Below are 21261 nucleotides of genomic sequence, written 5' to 3' on the forward strand. Positions count from 1 at the left end.
GTTTCATATCATAGCATTTCTGTATGCAAGGTGTCGATTCGTATTGAATTGATGATGCCCTACAATTATTTAATTCACTTTTTTCTCTATCTCGTTACATTTTCGTGATAAAAATACTAACTCTGTTGTTTTCCACCAGGTGTCGCTATAGGTGGTTTCATTGTGTAGCGCATGGCTACTTTACTATACCTAGACACCACTTCTATGCCTATAGCTGCCGCCGTTCTCAAGTTAATGGCGGTGTACAGGATATTGGTGGACACACTTTATACTACTCTTGATAAGAATGAAGTGAAACTGAGTTTTTTGTTCAGTTCATTAGGGGACATAGTTTCAAGTGTAGCTATTCAACGGCAATAAATTTACAAGTCGGTTCACATTAGCCATCGATTCTCAAAACAATGGATCTTCCTGGAGGGTTGATTAGATCCTTTAGAGTCTTGGATAGCAGATAAAATGTGGGATCTTGAGTTGTTCAACTGTAAGGCCATCAAAGGCTTTTTAGGGATCACGCTATTGTCAAACGCTTTCTGTAACATCTCGCGTACCTCCACCATATGTGATGGAATGGGATTATAATGCAACTTCGGATAAGTCTCTTTATCATTAAATTGCCTCTCATTCATACTAATGTACTGGCTTTTGTCTGCACCCTTGATTACAAAATTTTCCATCGTCCTTAGTTTCTGAAGGGCAATTCGTTGAGAAACAGTGGTTAATATCATCCTGAAGCTGCCTGGCGCCTGCACAATAAACCCCGCAGCCAGGGGAAAATGAACTTTAATCTTCCCAGCAGCATTCAGGTTTCAGTAATGGGGGTGGCGCCGATGCAGGTTTAATCACTGCAGTGTAAGAAGAGCGGCAACTGTAACCATGCCCCCTGCACTGACTGACAGCCTCACTGCATTAGAGAAAGCTGTCAGTCAGTGCTGGGGGTGCAGTTACAGCCACCACTCTCCATACACAGAGTGAGGACTGAACCTGCACCGGCACCATCTCCTTGACTGAAACTGGAAACGATGTGGGAGGATTAAAATTCATTTTCTTCTGGTTTATTGTGAAGGCGCCAGGCAGGTTCATAATGCTATTAATATACAAATTAACCCCATATCTGCAGGTTAATAACATTTGTCCACCTGACAGGTTCCCTTTAAAGCCTCCTGTTCTACTTTGGTAAGTAGTCCAGGATCAATTCCTGATTTATTGTGGAGTTTTTTTCAATACCAATTTGCATGAAAACAGATGACGATCCTTCAAGGCTGTAAAGTAATTAAAGATATTGTTTCGTACAAAGGAAATACCTAATTTTAACACCTGACATTGTGCATTAGAAAGTAAATGGGAGGAAAGATTAATTACCTCTAATTGGTTATGTTTTCATTTAAATTCTTGACCTTCGGTCAAATAACTTTCCACTTACTTGTGGGTTTTACTTTATCACATTTTCTTTGTTTTGAGATATATTTCCTCTGGAAGGGTCTGGTCCTGTATTTGCCCTTAGCACTACCTTGTTCTGATTCTTCTCCTGATACAATAAATGACATGGAATTTGATCTAGATCTAGCATATGAGTGAAACAGATGTATTTTTTTCCTCCACTTATACAGTACACCTGATTGTTCTGTGAATTAGATAAATCTCCTCAATTTTCCTTTATTTGCATAACCATGACATGTTTTCCTTTTTTTTTCTCTTTTTCTTTCTAACATATTTCTACATACATATATGCATAGTTATACTAAATAGTTTAGTTTATACAGCCGTGCGCTTATTCTGGCTGTATATCAAAGTAAGAGAAACTGCATGTGGCTTTTTAAAAAACTCAAGCCATGATAAAACCTGACAGTTGGGGACTGGTATTCTCAGGCTGGAGAGACCCATGGTTATTGCCCCCCCCCCATCCTAAAAATAGCAGCCTGCAGCCGCCCAGAATTTTTACATCATTAGATGCGACAGTCCAGGAACTTTACTCGGCTCTTCCTGATTACCCTGGTGTGATGGCAATTGGGGTAATTAGGGGTTAATTGCAGCTCACAGCTGCCACAAATCCCTAAATTAGTAATGGGAGGAGTCTTTGAGACCCCCCCCATTACAGCATTTCCGGATTGCGCTCACATCTGGTTTGTTATGATTACAGGTGACCTGCATTAACTCACACATTTATCTCTATAAATCCCTGTCAATACTCTCACTATAACTGTCTCTTGAGAAAGCAAACGCGAAACGCACGTTGGGTTGTCCCTTGGCCTGTATCAGTACCTTATTTAATATGGGTAAGCCATTTTCATGATTCTATTTCAATACATATATGCATTGAGAAAAAATGTTTTGAGAGGTGATAGTCTATTAAAATCAAATGACCACCCATATTTAATGGTTTCCACCATGATATCATCGACCTTATATTGGAACTATACATATGTCAATTCAGAAATTATTTTTAATGATAATAGATGTATTACTAAAATTATCATGTGCTGAATTATACTATATCTCCAAGCCCTGTGGATATTTTGTTGGACTCCCTTGTAATACCTCCTCTCAGTATATTTTAATCTGTAGTATTTATTTATTTCCTTGCTAATTTAATAACATTTATAATCCTTTTATGAAATTTAATATTGCACTGCAGTGTGTTCATACACCTATTCTTACTAAGTGTATGGGTTTATTTTATAAGATGTATCCACATTTATCCAAATAGGGGTATTATGCAAATACAATACAATTGCTATGTTGTTGGAACATTTTTATTCTTATTATTAGTTTATGGTGGCAAGTGGGGGACATAATTACTTTAAGGGACAACTAAGGGACATTATTATTATTGTTGTAATATATTTTATTCATACACCCATTTTTCTTAAAATAATAATGCATATTCCTCATTCTAGCCCCCATACAGTAATTATGTCATCCATCCTGACTCCTTCCTTTAATATCCACGTCCTGGGCCCTTTCTATAATAAATGTCCCCATCCTGGTCCCCATGTGCGCTCCATTCTGGTACCCATATGTCATTTTGGTTCCCATATGTGCAACATCCTGGTCCCCTTATGTCTCCCTTAAAGGTCCTCATATGTGCTCTATTCTGGTCCCTATATGTCATCCTGGTTCCCATGTGTACTCAATCCTGATCCCCATATGTCTCCTATCCTGATCCCTGTATGTCTGCCATCCTGGTCACCATGTGTCTCCCAATCTGGTCCTTATATGTCTCCCAGCCTGGTCCCCATATGTCTCCCATCCTGGTCCAATTCTGGTCCCCTTATGTCTCCCATTCTGGTCCCCATATATCTCCAATCCTGGTCGTCATATATGTTCTACCCTGGTTATTTTTACCATTCTGGTTCTCATTTGTCTCCAGTGAGGGTCCCCATTGATTTCCCATCCTTGTCCCTTCCCATCCTGGTCTCTATTTGTCTCCTATACTGGTCCCCATATGTCTCCACTCCTGGTCTCCATATGTTTCCCTTCTTGGACCCCATTTGTCTTCCATCCTGGTCCCCATTTGTCTCCCATCATGGTGCCCATATGTCTCCCATTCTGGTCCCCATATAACTATTCTTTTGTACTTTAAAAAAATTATACTTACCTGTCCGCAGTCCAGCAGTGTCCTCTTAACCCAACATATGCAGCATGGCAGTGTCATTGTACGTCAGCGTCATGTGCGCCGACATCACCTGCAGGCCCCTGATAGGCTGGTAGCTGTTATTTATTGCGGTGCAGAAAGGGTTTCCTGAACTGCAAAACATTTCAACTGAATGTGCATCTACATTTAGTTGAAGCCGGTGGGTCACCAGAACCGGATATGGGTGCTGCTTCTTTCTGCTTCTGGGAACAGGCTGCAATATTAACAATCGGTTCCTCCAAACTGGAGAGAAACAGCTGAATTCCACCCCTGGCTGATAGCACTGTGAGAGGACAACTACAAATGATTTTGTAATCAAAGTTCAATTCTGTTGTACTGTGTTAGTTCAGTCTCACAGCAAAGCTGTGTGTAATTGTGCCGCCCCCACGTCAGCAGACGGGCTGCTCGGATCCGGATTCACAGTGGCTCGAGGGGTTTTCCGGACCCGGGGGTCGCGCGGACACTCAAATAAAAAGGGACGTATATGTACGGGGATTGCTGTGAATACTTTGTGACGCCACCCATGGTGTGTGGTAATATAGAGTACCACCGCTGCTGTTAGTACGTACCCGGGGGTGATGGATTGGCAGCTGGTTGTTTGTAACCCCTCCGTGGGTAGGGGTGGATGCCCCGGGGCTCAGCGTCCAGGTTGTAGGCCGGAGGTGGCACACCTGGCCGGAACGGGGAATGTTGGTGTACTCACTGTTGAATAATTGCACACAAGTCAGTTGGTAAACCAAGGTGTCAGTGGCCGGCTGCCGCGTCTGGGTGTACTCGGGTCCCACACTTGGCTGGTGTACCAATGGCCCTTCCTCCGGCACTCTGTGACTTTCTCAATTCTGGACAATCCTGTATGGAACGGGGAAGTCCTCTCCCAGTGCTGTTGTGGTTGGGAGTTGGGCCCGCGAAAACTGACCCTTGGGATTTCAGTGGGTGTTTGCGGATACCCTATCCCCCGCGGTGGGCTAACACTTTGGAACAACGTCTGGAACCTTGCTCCTGGCCTGGTTAATTACAGAAGGGGCTTGCAACCGTCTTCTAACTAGGGTCCAGGTACCCCACTTGTGCACGGTTTCGGGACCGGATCTCTGCTGTCGGTACCGGCGGACACCAACCCTGTCCCGGTCCACACTGGATCTCCTGCGACCGGACTCCCATCGCCTTTGGACACGATCCACTGCTTGCCACCTAGCCAGTAGACCAGGGCCACTACCCTGGCTACCCTCCACTAGGCACAGCCTTGACCTCCACAGTCTGTCACTGTCACAGACTCCTCTCCACTTGAACTCCAACTTGATCGAGAGCTTAACTTGAACTCACTGGCTCCCTCCCTCGGATCCTCAAGACCCCTAGGTGGGCGTTCCCAATCTGCCTGGTCCCGCCCTCTGGTGTGTCCTTCTTACCCTGAGGGGGGTGGCTAGGGTTTTGTGGCTGATGGGACCTGGTGTAGTACTCTTCTGTGACCACCTGGCGGCGCCAAGGTGTCACATAATTATCAGAGTAGACTGTCAGTTATTATATGTCTCACACAGGTAACTCCCCCTTTTTTTAAAATAGTCTCTGGAGACAGATTCTCAGGGAGATCTGTGTCTGGCTCATAGTTCTTAACAGCTCATTGAAATTCATACAATGAGTTTTTTTGTCAGGTTTTTTCCAAATAGATTTTAAAAACCTTGCTGAGGAAAAGAAGTGACATGCAGCAGTAAGAACATGCAAGCTCCATGTAGATTCTATTATTGGTTGGATCTCAACGAAGGGCATTAGCACTGTAAGGCAACAGTACTAACCATTGAGCCACCATACTGGCCAAAGATGGCATTTACTACTACATTGCAATATTGGCAGATGAAGCCATGGTGATCAACCATTCACTGAGCTGGTTTCTATTTAAAATGCAATTTCCTTTTTTAGAAACAATGCATTTATTAGATACATATTTATTACTTGAGCTACCATTATGCTTGCAAACATATTGCAGATTGCTTAGTTTATTTTTTATAACAGTGGCTCTCACTTTCTGGGCCACTTAAAAGAGAAGTCTTATCTTGATAAATGATTAAATAGAAAAAATGATGACAGAAGACGAAAGATGAGAAAACCCTGTTAAAAGGAAATCTTGCTTGATCCACGAGTAGTGTGTATAAATCACTAGCTTTATGACTTAAACCAGTTATTCTTAAGAGCCACATAAGAGACTAGTCAAAAAGGCCAGTCCCCTATGGTTCTTTCTGTCTTCTGCCTTTGACTGCCAACTTTCTCCTTGCATACTGTAGCGCCTGGTCCCACCAGATCCTGAGGGGGGTGCTCTCCCTCACATCTGCCCAGCCCCAGCATGGCCCCCACGTGCACTCCCGGTCCCAGCCCCTGGCAGCGACGTCCTTCCTCTTACCGGTCCCAGGCTCTGCTCCTGGTTCGGGTCCTGCTGTGCGTCCTGCTCACTCCCGGGTCAAGCGCCCTGCTCCAGGAGCTGCTGCAGCCTCTTCCTGTCTCCCATCCACACACAGATCTGCAGTAAGTGATTCTAGGCTGCGCGTGAGGCCACGCCCCCTTTCTTAAAGCGGTAGCGCCCCATTATCTGGAAGTGACCTCAGAGGTCATCTGTTACCTTATGGGTATTTAGTTTCAACCTCCCCTGGCAGCAGGCGCCCGAACAACGCTAATACTAGTGCATTGCTAGTGTCCAGGCCCCTGTGTACTACCGTTTGTATCTGTGCATCATCTACCTGTTGATAATCTTCTGTCTCGCCGTAGTGCCATCTGTACCTTTCCGGCTGTGGACGTCACCGGCCATACCTACAGTGGACGTCACCGTGCCATACCTACTGTGGACGCCACCGGCCATATCTGCAGTGGATGTCACCGTGCCATACCTACAGTGAACGTCTCCGTGCCACCTGCTGTAATCATCTCCGGTGCCACAACCGTGTTCTGCCTGCTGCGGACGTCACACCCGTGCTACACCTGGCCGTACAGAGTCTCCTACTACCGGTTCCTGGCTGACGTGCATCTAGGCCCTTTGAGGAGGCACCGCACAGTCCCTGTATAGGGGTTCGCTGCTGGTCGTCTTCTCAGGGGAGTCCGGTGCACGGTCCAGTGGGTCCACCTCAGGATGCTCGCCGCTCCTCGGTGAGCATAACACATGAGTGTATAGGGAGAGACCTGTCACTCCAGGGAAGTGGGCAGGAAGTAGTTGCCTTGGACCTTCCTGTCTGACTAGTCTCCCGTGTGGCTTAGTCCCCTGTGGCTTTTCTCTGTTTTTCTCAGAAATGTAGCAGAGTCAAACATTCCAGGCTGAAATCATAAACCCGTGTCTAATACATGCTGCCTGGTGATCGATCAGTATTTTTTGTTGTCAGGATCCTTTTAAGAAATCTCTAACCTGTAAAAAGCGATCACTTAGACAAAACATAAGATGTTGGAGGACATGTTGCATGTAACAGCATCAATGATAAGTTTGTTTTCCAAAGTTCTGTGGAAATGCTTCACCTCATTTAATCTCAGCCCTTGAATGTTAACTTTCTGTTTGGCTTTCTGTAGGAATGGCTTTTTTTATAGAACAGAAATAATGAAAAAAATCTCTAAAAATATACTTCCATTCGATCACTGTTGAATGGCAAAGACACAGCCCATTGTCTACAGTGATGCTAGGTAACCATTTAGTCATCAGTAACATCTTCATTGCCTTGGTTGTAAGAGTATAATGTTATAGTTCTAGCTAAATCACCGGCGCTGCAGATCATGTATAAATTATGAATTCACTATGTTAAAAAAAATAATGTACAATGTATTGTCCACCCCTTTTTTTTATTTAAAAGAGCAAAAAATACAGGGGGGAAAGTAAGTATCTGATACACTGACAATTTTGCAAGTTTTCCCACCTACAAAGAATTGAGAGGTCTGTAATTTTTATCGTAGGTACACTTCAACTGTGACAGAGTTAAAAAAAAAAATCCAGAAAATCACATTGGATGATTTTCAAATAATTAGTTTGAATTTTTATTGCATGAAGTAAGTATTTGGCCACCTACTAACCAGCAAGAATTCTGGCTTTCACAGACCTGTTATTTTTTCTTAAGAAGCCCTCCTACTCTGCACTCACAGGACAATAGGCAAGCAGCTTGGTGAGAAGGCAACAACTGATGGCACAATTATTAGAAAATGGAATAAACACAAGATGACTGTCAATCTTACTCGGTCCCCCTTGTGGGGTAAGTATAATTCTGAGAAATGTCAGTAATCATCCCAAAACTACATGGGAGGACCTGGTCGATTACCTGAGTCGACCGGAGACCACACTCTCAAAAATTTCTGTTAGTAACACACTACGCCTTCATGGATTAAAATCCTGTAAGGCACGCAAGTTTCTCCTGCTCATGCCAGCACATGTCCAGGACCGTTTGAAGTTCGCCAATGACCATCCGGATGATCCAGAGGAGGCATGAGAGAAGGTCATGTGGCCAGATGAGACCAAAATATAAGTGTTGGTATCAACTCTACTTGCCATGTTTGGAGGAAGAAAAAGGATGAGTATGACACCAAGAACACCATCCAAACCATGAAGCATGCAGGTGGAAACATCATACTTTGGGGGTGCTTTTCTGCAAAGGGGACAGAATGACTGCACCGTATTGAAGGGAGAATGGATGGGGTCATGTATCAAGAGACTTTTGCCATCAACGTCCTTCCCTCAGTATGAGCATTGAAGATGTCTTACGACTGGGTCTTCCAGCATGAAATTGACACAAAACACACAGCCATGGCTGCTAAGGAGTGGCTCCGTAGGAAGCAAGTCAAGGTGCTTGAGTGGCCAAGCCAGTCTCCAGAGCTAAATCCAATATAAAATCTTTGTAGGGAGCTGAAACTCAATGTTGCCCAGTGACAGCCCCGAAACCTGAAAGATCTGGAAAAGAGCAGTATGGAGGAGTGGGTCAAATTCCCTGCTGCAGTGTGTGCAAACTTGGTCAAGAACTAAAGGAAACATCTGACCTTTATAATTGCAAACAAAGGTTTCTGTACCAAATGTTAAGTTCTGTTTCTCTATTGTGTCAAATAGTTATTTCATTCAATAAAATGCAAATTAATTATTTAAAAATTATACAATGTGATTTTCTGGATTATTTGAATCGTACCTACAGTTGAAGCGTACCTACGATAAAAATGACAGAACTCTCCATTCTTCATAGGTGGGAAAACTTGCAAAATCTGCAGTGTATCAGATACTTAAGGGTACTTTACACGCTGCGATATCGGTACCGATATCGCTAGCGAGCGTACCCGCCCCGAACCGCAACTCCAGAGTCTGCTAAATCTTCCTGAAGGGGTATTTTGCAGTCACGCGGGCGTTCCTATTTGCCTCTTTAGCAATCCTACCAGCAGCTCTCATATAAATTTTTCTTGGTCTTCCAGACCTTATCTTGACCTGTTCCTGTTAACTGTCATTTCTTAAAGGGAAGGTGTCGTCCCAAAAGAAAAATTCAATAACTGAAAAAAAATGTGAAGTATTAATGTTTTAATGATTTGTTTAAATATTATTAATTGTTTTTAATTAAGCAAAATATAAAAAAATAAATAAAACGTTTCATATTTTTTACTTTTAAACACTAGGGGGAGCAGCTGCTTAAATCCTACTGTAGAACTAGCTCAGATTACAGCTGCAGTAAAAGTGGGCAGAATCTGCTCTCCTGTGAGTGAGGTCACCTCCCCTTCCCAATCTGGGTGCTTCCAAAATGTTCACAGTACGGAGCCAATTTGTTGGTGACCACAAATGTCTAAAGCTGCTTAGAACAACCCATGGCTGCTGTTTTTTGGCAAAAGGTTAGAGGAGGCTGGGTTTTTTATAAAGCTGTGAAATCTGCATCACTAAAGGCCACTTTACACACAGAGATAAATCTTTGGCAGATCTGTGGTTGCAGTGAAATCATGGACATATTGTTTCATTTGTACACAGCCACAAAACTGGCACTGATTGTCCACAATTTCACTGCAACCACAGATCTGCCGCAGATTTATCTCTGTGTGTAAAGTGGCCTTTAGGCGGGCTTTGCACACTACAACATCGCAGGTGCGATATCGGTGGGGTCAAATCGAAAGTGACGCACATCCGGCGTCGCAGTCGATATCGTAGTGTGTAAATCCTTTTTGATACGATTAACGAGCACAAAAGCATCGTTATCGTATCATCGGTGTAGGGTCCGACATTTCCATTTTTTGGCAGCAGCGACAGGTACGATGTTGTTTCTCGTTCCCCTGCGGCAGCACACATCGCTGTGTGAGAAGCCGCATGAGCGGGGAACATCTCCTACCTGCGTCACCGCGTCTCACGCCGGCTCTGCGGAAGGAAGGAGGGGGGCGGGATGTTTACGTCCCGCTCATCTCCGCCCATCCGCTTCTATTGGCCGCCTGCCGTATGACGTCGCTATGACGACGCACGACCCGCCCCCTTAATAAGGAGGTGGGTCGCCGGCCAGAGCGACGTCGCAGGGCAGGTGAGTGCATGTGAAGCTGGCGTAGCGATAATGTTCGCTACGCCAGCTATCACCATGATATCGCAGCTGCGACAGGGGTGGGGACTATCGCGCATGGCATCGCAGCATCGGCTTGCAATGTCGTAGTGTGCAAAGGGCCCCTTAGACTTTCTTAACAATGATAGTGAGCAAGCCTAAAACCTATAAACAAACTTTTATTAACTTTTATGCGGAGGAATCAAAACAAAAGAGAATATGTGCCATAGTTTTTTTGCTTTTTAAATTTTATGCTATTTGTTGTGCTATTCAAAAAGAAAGTGTTTACTTTATTCTGTGAGTTGATATGCACTGGGGATTTATTTAGTTTCATTTACATTTTACATTTTATTATTTTGTACAATTAATTCACACTTGGAAAAAATAAATATTGTTTTTCCATATTCTGAGAGCCATACAATTTTACATCAGTGGAGTTGTGTGTAGATTTACTTTTTGAGTGACAAACTGTACTATTTATTGGTACCATTTTATGATACATGCAACTTTTTAGTATACTCTTTGAGAGGCAAAATGATCCAAAAACTTTAATTCTGAATATATTTGATTTTTTTTTTTTTTTAAATAGCATTCACCATTATGTATAATTAACAACACCAAATTTATATGGATTTTTTTATGTTTTGCTTCTTTTGCTTAACAAATGTGGCCATATTCTGATACTGATAACTTTTCTATTTTTCTGGAAACAAAGTTGTGTGAGAGCTTCTAAAGCGGGCTTTACACGCTATGATATATCAAACGATATGTCGTCGGGGTCACATCGTAAGTGACACACATCCGGCATCATTTGATATATCGTAGCGTGTGACAGCTACGTGCGACACTGAACGAGCAAAAATACTAACCTTATTATTGCTCGGTAACACGTCGCTCATTTTCTAAAAATCGAACATCCGGTTGTTCATTGTTCCCGAGGCAGCACACATCGCTCAGTGTGACACCTCGGGAACGACGAACTGCAACTTACCTGCGTCCCGCCGGCAATGCGAAAGCAAGGAGGTGGGCGGGATGTTACGTCCCGCTCATCTCCGCCCCTCCGCTTCTATTGGCTGGCCGCTGTGTGACGTCGCTGTGACACCGAACGTCCCTCCCCCTTCAGGAAGAGGATGTTCGCAGGCCACAGTGAGGTCATTCAGAAGGTAAGTACGTTTAACGGGGGTTACCAAGTTTGTGTGACATGGGCAACAAATTGCCCGTGCCGCACAAACGATGGGGCCGGATGCGATCGTAAATGCGATCGCACGACAAATTGATATGTGTAAAGCAGGCTTTAGTTCTTGGACAAGCTGTAGTTTTTTTTATTGGTGCTATGTTTGGATACATATGACGTTTTGATCAAATTTGTACAGTTTTTGTAAAAGGTATTGTATTGTTTAATTTACATTTATGGAGTTCACTATACAGCAGGGGTCTCATACTCAGCGGGGTGCATGGGCCGCATATAGAAAAAAAAATTGAGAGAGGCCGCATTATTTGCAAGACAAAGTGAACATTTTTAATGATTCCATGTTTTTTTTCTATACATCTTTGGATCACATTTTTTACTTGTATATTATAACAAATGTGCACTTTTTTGTTAAGTTTATATATAAAAAAGCATTTTTAATGGCAAAAAAAATTCATGCTTTATTATGAATTTATTTTTATATTTTATCATCTTCTTGTAATATTGTTTTACAATTAGCAGCATAATATATAGTAATCTTAGCCAACATCTTGTAGTAATGTGCCCATGCTGCAGTAATGTCCCTATCCGTGTGCCCTGTAGTAAGGTGCTCATCCTTGTGGTATTGTGCCCAGTAGTATTCTGCCCATCCTTGTAGTATGTGCCCAGTAGTATAGTGCCCTGTAGTATTGTGCCCATCCTTGTGCCCTGTAGTATTGTGCCCAGTAATATTGTGCCCATCATTGTGCCTTTTAGTATTGTGCTCATTCTTGTAGTATTGTGCTCATCCTTGTAGTATTGTGCCCATCCCTGTTGTATTGTGCCCATCCCTGTAGTATTGTGGCCCATCCCTGTAGTATTGTGGCCCATCCCTGTAGTATTGTGGACATCCCTGTAGTATTGTGGCCATCCCTGTAGTATTGTGCTGTCATTTTGTGGACATCCCTGTAGTATTGTGGCTACCCCTGTAGTATTGTTCCCTGTAATATTCAGCCTGTCCTTGTAGTATTGTGCTCTGTAGTATTGTGGCCATCCCTGTAGTATTGTACCCTGTAATATTCAGCCCGTCCTTGTAGTATTGTGCCCTGTAGTATTATGGCCATCCTTGTAGTATTGTGCCCATCCCTGTAGTATTGTGGCCATCCCTGTAGTATTGTGGCCATCCTTGTAGTATTGTGCTCTGTAGTATTGTGCCCATCCCTGTAGTATTGTGGCCATCCTTTTAGTATTGTGCTCTGTAGTATTGTGGCTTTCCCTGTAGTATTGTGGCCATCACTGTAGTATTGTGGCCATCACTGTAGTATTGTGGCCATCCCTGTAGTATTGTGCCCTGTAATAGTCTGCCCATCCTTGTAGTATTGTGCTCTGTAGTATTGTGGCCATCCTTTAGTAATACTCAAAAAAAAATTCTCCTCACCTTTCCTGGGTTCTCTGTGTGCCCACCATCAGTATTTGCAGAGTTTTGGATGCAGCATGCTTCAGCTGCGTCCAAAACCCTGCTATGCACAGTACAAGCAGATGGATGGGATTTCTAACAACCCCATGCCGACTGTGCGTGTACGGCCCGCAGTGAAAACGGACCTGCAGTGCGGCTTCCAGAAGTCGCAGCATGTGAATTTATGCTGTGGAGTCGAAAGCGTCCTCCCTAGGCAGAACACAGCAAGGAGACCGCAGTGGCCCGAACCCTGATCATAGGCACGAGCAGCTGCGGTCTCCTAAGGAGGAAACTTGCGGCCCCACCGATCCAGGACGCAGCAGGTCCTGATTTTGAAGCAAATGGAGAAGAAGAAAATGTGCAAAAAGTGGGATCACCAGTATAACAAAAAATATCGTTTATTTGACACAAAGCACCAACATGGACATACATTAAAAACAATTAAAAAAGCACAAGCTTATAGATATGCACATGATTGATGTCAATGGTATATGACACCAAACGCACCCCACACCCTCAACAAGCCAAACAGCCCAATCTACAATATAAAGCAGAACATGCCTTTACAGAAATGGTTCAAACAGTGAGGAAATAACAAGCAGGTGACTGAGACACAATACAAGAAATGCCCAGACATAGAAAACAGCTAGCAATACATAGCAATAATATGCATGGATAAACTGAGCCGCAACAATCACCTGTTAATGGAGAAAAGTGTGTCGAACCAGAGGATGCAAGGGCAGACGCTAGTAAAAATAAGGGCTGGAGGCAAGAAAAGGGAAAAGAGGGAGTGGGGTGGTGACCCCACGCGTATCGCTACAGCAAAGTGTAGCTTCCTCAGGGGAAAGTGAGGAATGCCATGATTAGCGTGTCTTATATACAAGGAGTAATTAATAGATTGCTTACCAGCATGTAGAAGGAAGGAAGAGAGGAATTGCTGTACCGGCAAAGCACGTCGATGGGCGACACCATATTCGCCACCTGATCTAGTCAGGTGGGCTCATGACGTGGAGGTGCCCTCCACCGCGCATGCGCTGGAACCATGGCACCCGTACAAGGAGCCTCACATGCGCACCGCTACAAGCAGGGGGAACGTTACATTATAAAGTCACATGGCCACAGGCTATGTATACGTCATTTGACAAAAGCGCATGCGCTGACACGGTCGCATTACATATATTGCAGATACTTATGGAGCATCAGACGCAACTACAGCGCTAATCGTTTCATGATATCACAACAACATCCTATAAATAAATCTTTACCCAGCGCATGCGCAAAGATGGTGACGCCCATCACGTCGAAAAAATAGATATATACGGTTATGAAAATAACCAGAGATGTAAGCTCTAAAGACAGCAAATGACATACACAGCATGGTTCGCATGAGAACAATGAGATTGTAGGCATGATAACATTAACTGGGAATCAGCCAGCTAAATCATAGGTGAGTCACAATGGTGATAAAAGCAACCATATAGGGACTGTGAACCCCACGGTGTAGCCATTCAGAAAAGTCACATGAAAGTACAGAACAGTGAGTAAGGGGCCCCCCTACAGGGTAAGCCTATCCCAAAATCCCCATAGATGTATGTACAAAAAATGTTTATACAGAACTCCTACACATATATATGCATATATGACAGGTAGCATACCAGAAAAGGAGAATTGTGTAGCAATTTAAGTCCTTAATTTAATAAAAAGGGGGGCAAAAGCAATCTCTGGAAGGGAGAAAGCCCCTCCTTTTATAAAGCATAGTTCATAATAAGCACACAAAATTTTATGAAGTTCTTGGACAAAAGATGAAGGGATGTCAAGATGGTGTAGAAAAATCCGCAGATCAAAAAAAGCTTTATGAGACCTATGGCCAGGGAAAAATAGATGAAGCCGTGGGTGGACCAAAATCCATCACTAGGGACGTCCCAACACTAGACAAAGTTCTTCAAGAGAAATAGACGAGTCCTCATGCTGTTCAAACGTAGGGGTTCAGACCACCAAGGTATACAATCGCATATATATATATATGTATATATTGTATACCTTGGTGGTCTGAACCCCTACGAAGAACTTTGTCTAGTGTTGGGACGTCCCTAGTGATGGATTTTGGTCCACCCATGGCTTCATCTATTTTTCCCTGGCCATAGGTCTCATCAAGCTTTTTTTGATCTGCGGATTTTTCTACACCATCTTGACAAGTTCCCCAAGGCTACAGGTTGGGTTTATTGTCCGTGACGCCACCCACGGTTGTGGTGATTTGTTGACACCACCGCTGCTCTGTATGGAGATCCCGGGCACTGATGACAGGGAGCAGCAAAGTTGTTGGTTCTCCCCTCCGTGGGTAGGGGGTTGTTGTCCCGGGGCCCAGTGATGATGTGGGTGATGCAGGGCTCGGTGGGGTGCAGGGACACGGGGGCAGCTCTGTGCCTTGCGGCACTGTGGTACTCACTCAGCCTGAGACGATGACACAGTTCTCGGTAAAACACACGGCTGGAAAGACGGTTCCCACGGACGGCTGCACTTGCTTTCCCCAGTAGGTGACGGTGACGGTCCCTTTTTCCTGCACCTAAGTTGATGATGGTTGCGATGGGTTCCCACCGGTAACCCGCTCCCCGGCTTGGATATGGGCCGGAGGAGCCCTACTTTGCCCGCAGGCGCTGGCCCTGAAAAACTGGTGCCCTGGCGGTGGCGGTGTCTCTCTGTTACGGTTGGACTGTTGCCTTCAATCGGGACTTGGTTGTTAGGAGACAGACGTCCCCTTCACTGACGGATTTGGCAAATTATGGCGACTCCTAGCCTTGCCGGGATCCGAAAAGCCCCTGCCCTGGTGCTGACTGTTCTTCGTATACTGCTCCAGACCGCCGGGCCACCACCCGTCCGCGGTCCTTCCAGCAACCTCCGAGCAGTCCCCCGCAGACTATCACCGCCGTCTGCTGACCTTGCTGTTGCTGTCACTGTCCGGGGCACACACCCGGACCAACTTCAGGCTCTCTTACTGTCACTTTTACTCCTTTACTCAAGCTCCTCTACCACTTCCTTCTACTTCCTCCTCCTAAACTGAACTGCCTGGTTCTCCCGCCTCCAGGGCTGTGAACTCCTCGGTGGGTGGAGCCAACCGCCTGGCCCACCCCCTGGTGTGAACATCAGCCCCTGGAGGAAGGCAACAAGGATTTTGGTAGCCTAGGTGTTCCTAACTGGGGTGTAGGGTGTGGTGGTTGTGAAGATGTAATTTACCCTCTCACTGTATATGCTGTGATACTATGTCATGATATGTATATTTCCCTGGTTGTATTAGTTGTAATTCATGTATTTCCTTGGGGGAGCTACTGGTCTCAATGTGTCTCTCTCATACAATTGCAGTCTTGGCATCTAATGTGATTATGTAAATAGCCTGTCCTCTTCTATCCAGAGTTGTGTATCTAGTCTGTAATTGCATTGGCCAGTGAAGGAATAGTCATTGTTCTGCACAGCAGGGGATCCCTTCATCTACTGTGGCTGGCAGACATATCAGAGCCCTGTGATGGACCAAACCATTGATGATAGGATGTGTGACCCCTACCCCCTGAACATGGTGGGCTGGTCAAGGAGCACAGACAATGCATTTCCCTTTTTGTACCTTCAGAGTGAGCTGAAACTTTGGAAGAAGGAGCTCCCAGCCTGGGTGGCTGTGGACACGGACGGAGCTAGGCCTGTGTGGCGGCCCGTGGGATTGTGTGGAACTCTTTGGAATACTGTAAGGATGATTGCTTTGTTATCCGGTCCGAGGATTGTCGGGAAGGGCCCCCGAATCTGGTTTACGTGGACTTATCGTGTGCTGTTCCAGTGTTCTTGTGAATAAACCTGTTGGATCGTCCCTCGGCCTCGTCCATCCTTTGCTCTGTTGTACACTCCCGTCACAAACTGGTTGGCAGCGGTGGGATCAGAGCAGAAGGAATGGAGGACAATGGCTCAACATCAGGAACCAGCACTGCAGAGTACAAGACCTGGACTTTGGGGAGCCTGCAATCAAAGGCCCGTGAAGTAGGAGTTCGTTTCAAAGGACTCTCCAAGGAGCAGCTGATTGAGGCGCTAGAAGGAGTCTGCTCGCAAAATGACGTGGAGGAAGGATCCGATTCCTCACAGCAAATGGAAGAAAGACGGCAGCCGGAGGTAAATACCCAAAAAAGTCAATGGGTTGTGTGGTATGAGGAGGAGATGGCACTGCTTGGAGATGAGGTCACCATTGAATATAAGATGGATGCTATTCGCAGAGGTCAAGAGAGGGCATTGCTGGAGAGGAGATTTGCTGTGGAAGCAGCTAGAGGCTCCAGACAAACTTTAACCACAGCACCAACTATGAGGGAATTCTCCAGAGTGTCCCGCAAGGACTTTAAGCCATTTAATGAAGCTGCAGGTGACATTGAGGGCTTCTTTCAGGACTTTGAGCATCAGTGCCGACTAATGGAAGTCCCAGAAAGAGAGCGAGTCAGACATCTGGTTGGGCTCCTAGAGGGGGGAGCTGCTGAAGCCTATAGAGCTATGGACCCTCGGTGGAACTGTGAGTATGCGGATATTAAACAGACTATTCTAGAACATTATGCTGTGATCCCAGACACTTACAGGACTCAGTTCCAAGCTTTAGCCTGTGATGGGGAAGTGTCTTTTAAGATATATGCTCATAGACTCAAACAAATATGTAATCGCTGGCTGGAGGCAGAGGAGGCCTTATCTTGGGAGACCTTCCTGCAGGTCATCCTAAAAGAACAATTCTTTGCCCAGTGCCCCGCTGAGATCCGGGAATGGGTGCGTGAGAGAAAACCAGCGACAGTGGAGGAAGCTGCTGCTCTAGCTGATGAGGTGCTCACTATCAAGCCTCAGTGGAGGGTTCTGTGGAGGATGGAGAGACGCCTAACAGCTCCACAACACCGGATGCCCCCAGTTATTCTGTCCCCATTGTTCCCCGTTCCTCTAAGCCACCACATGTTGATACCCGTGTTAATGTACCTCCAGTTGCTTCTACTGCACTTTCTGGAATACGCCGGGGAGAGGAAGTAACAGAGCGCAGGTGTTATGTTTGTAGGCATCCCGGGCATTTGCAGGCCTCATGCCCAGCCAGCCCATGGAGGAATCATCCTCAAACCCCTACAGCACCTTCAGGTGGGAGCCGGCCTCCATGTTCCCCTACCCCTTACCCAAGAGGACGCCTTGGATGGAGGGAGACCCAGCTCAGATGCTATCAATGTGGACAGCCAGGGCATCGGCAAGTCTCCTGCCCAGCTGTTCAAATGAGGACTAATCCTGCACCCAATCGGATTGTTAATTATTTACAGCCCAGTGCCATGGAGGAAGATGTGGCACCGCTATGTGAGGACTGGCCTAGTGACTCAGCCCCCCATGTTGCACCACCAGGAGTTTACGGGGTGCGACCCGCAGTTATGACGACTTCTGCTCATCAAGGTAAGCACTTGCAGGAGGTTGTGCTGGATGGACAGAGACTTGTTGGATTTTGTGACTCGGGTGCTTTCCTCACACTGGCTGATCCCCGAGTGGTTCGGCCTGAGGCAATCCATAGAGGACCTGGGTTTGTCATTGAACTGGCTGGTGGACAATGGAGGACTATTCCCACAGCCACTGTGGATCTGAACTTTGGTTTTGGGGTCAGGCGATGTGTGGTTGGGGTGATGGGGGGTCTGCCTGCAGCTGTTCTCCTGGGCAATGATGTGGGAGAGCTACGATGCCAATTCGTGGCTGCATGAAGCCACATGTAAGTAACGTTCTGCCAGTGTGTACTTAACCAGTGACCTGTAGAGGTCCCTAGTACGTACACAAGTTGGGAGGGGGAGGGATTGTGAAGATGTAATTTACCCTCTCACTGTATATGCTGTGATACTATGTCATGATATGTATATTTCCCTGGTTGTATTAGTTGTAATTCATGTATTTCCTTGGGGGAGCTACTGGTCTCAATGTGTCTCTCTCATACAATTGCAGTCTTGGCATCTAATGTGATTATGTAAATAGCCTGTCCTCTTCTATCCAGAGTTGTGTATCTAGTCTGTAATTGCATTGGCCAGTGAAGGAATAGTCATTGTTCTGCACAGCAGGGGATCCCTTCATCTACTGTGGCTGGCAGACATATAGGAGCCCTGTGATGGACCAAACCATTGATGATAGGATGTGTGACCCCTACCCCCTGAACATGGTGGGCTGGTCAAGGAGCACAGACAATGTATTTCCCTTTTTGTACCTTCAGAGTGAGCTGAAACTTTGGAAGAAGGAGCTCCCAGCCTGGGTGGCTGTGGACACGGACGGAGCTAGGCCTGTGTGGCGGCCCGTGGGATTGTGTGGAACTCTTTGGACTACTGTAAGGACGATTGCTTTGTTATCCGGTCCGAGGATTGTCGGGAAGGGCCCCCGAATCTGTTTTACGTGGACTTATCGTGTGCTGTTCCAGTGTTCTTGTGAATAAACCTGTTGGATCGTCCCTCGGCCTCGTCCATCCTTTGCTCTGTTGCACACTCCCGTCACAGTGGTGTTGTGACCTGTGACCCCTGGCTTGCCCAGGGCGTCACATTCCCCCTTAGCAAAATGCAGACCGTCCGCGGGCTGCCCGTCCAACACCGGTTTTATTTTCTGAAAAATATGTAAAAAGGTAAAACGGTAACATAACAATTCATGACATCATCCCACATCGGGAGGCACATTTCTTTAACGTTGCAAACGGTTTACGGTTACGGTCTCCGCTCTCTCCCTCCCAAGCAACCTGGCCCTGATGCTGCCCCTAAAACCCAGGCAGCACCCCTTGACCCAAGTCCAGCACAAGTCACCCGAGCGGGATCTGTCCTTCCCCTCCAGAGGGTAGCCACCGGTTCCTGTGGTGGCTGGGCCCCAGCCTGCTCTGCTGTGGGCCCTCCCTCCAACCTGCCTCTCCGGAGGCGGCAACTGCGGAAACGGTAACGGTAAAACAACTTATTTACAAGCCACTAACGTTTGTGGTTGCCCTGCAAGTTCACGGGCTTGTCCATGGAAAGTTCTCCATGCAAAACTTTTTAAACGGTCCCTACGGGGACAACGGTGCCGGCAACGGCCGGTTTTCTCAATCACGGTTAATCAGATGAAGCTTCGGTTCCATTTTTACTTATCATTTTAATTTTCAACTTTCAAACACAACTCAGTGGTGGTCCCAACGGGGACTGGACAACGGTGCTCCGCTGCCCTTACTCTGAGTCCTCAACATCACCTGAGGGAGGGGGCGTGGCGCTCACTCCGGACTCCTGGCTGCCCCTTAGCTTAGCGTCCAGCGCAAACCACCCCCTCTCCCCACAGTGCCGGGTGTACTGCACAATGTCGCCCGGCATTAGGTTACGGCCGGGATGCTCCTCAGGCAGGTGGGCATTCACATCCCGCCGGGCTACAAACACTTCGGCCTCCAGGCCCGGTTCATATATAAACCCATAGCCCCGGCGGACATCAAACCGCCTCACCTGCCCTTCGTACAGCGGGCCCTGGACACGGAACGTTGCTTGACGGAGGCTCTCTTTCTCTCTAATTGCTCGGGCCACCAGCTCCGCCTTCTTCCTCTCTCTCTCACCGATCTCCAGGCCCAGCGGTACCGGCTCCCTGTCCCAATACGGCGCTGCTGCGAGCTCCGGCGCACGGGTCGGGCCCCGCGGGACATTCTGGACGTTGCCCACTGTCAGGGATCTGGGCGGCAAGTCCCGCGGCGTCTTGGCCTTAGGCGCCACCTTGCAGCGACAACCCGGCGCTACCTCAGCCGAGGTGTGGGGGATGGGCACATGGGCTTTCCGCAGCTGGGCCTCCGACTCGGAACGGTTCATCAGCTCCGGCTCGGGGACTTTCTCTGGAGACGCCTCCGGTGCGGTTTTCGGAGCCTTCCAGGGCAACACCTCCGGTCGACTACGGGCTCCGGCTACAGGTCGGCCCGCCTGGGTGGGGATGCTGGGTATTGCTACCGGTTGCGGTGGTAGCGGGCCTAGTGGCGGGGTCACGGCTTCCGAGACGGGTGGCGAGGGAGACAGCGGGGGGAGAGGGCTTGGACCGGGTCCTGCAGCCGCGATGACCGGCCCTTCAAGGGCATCGGGGCGTGGGTCACTCACCCTCCCTTCCTCCGCTTCCTCCTCGCGTCTCCGCACGGCTGCTATAACGTCCGCCATGTCGGTCTCCCACTCCTCCATGAGGAGCTGCATCCTGACCTGCAGCCGTTGGTAGAGCTGCGCGGTCCGGATCTCCACCCATGCCGCGGTTCCAGGTGCGGGGGCTACGGTGTCGCGGGACGGCATCCACATGCTGCTGGCGGCTTTTCACAGGAACAAGATATCTGCAGAGTCCTGGCGTCCCTGCTTTTATAGCTGCGCTCACATGCAGCCAGCCGACATCGCGTCCCCCTTAGCTTCTTTCCGGCCCCTCCTCTATTGGGGCGGGGTTTTGGCCTTCGCGCCTCTGCTACTCGAGAAGACGCTCGAGCGGGAACTTTTCGCGCCAAGGATGGCGACTTCCGAAATTTTTCAGC

Source organism: Anomaloglossus baeobatrachus, chromosome 2, assembly GCF_048569485.1.
Source record: "Anomaloglossus baeobatrachus isolate aAnoBae1 chromosome 2, aAnoBae1.hap1, whole genome shotgun sequence".
Lineage (NCBI taxonomy): Eukaryota > Metazoa > Chordata > Amphibia > Anura > Aromobatidae > Anomaloglossus > Anomaloglossus baeobatrachus.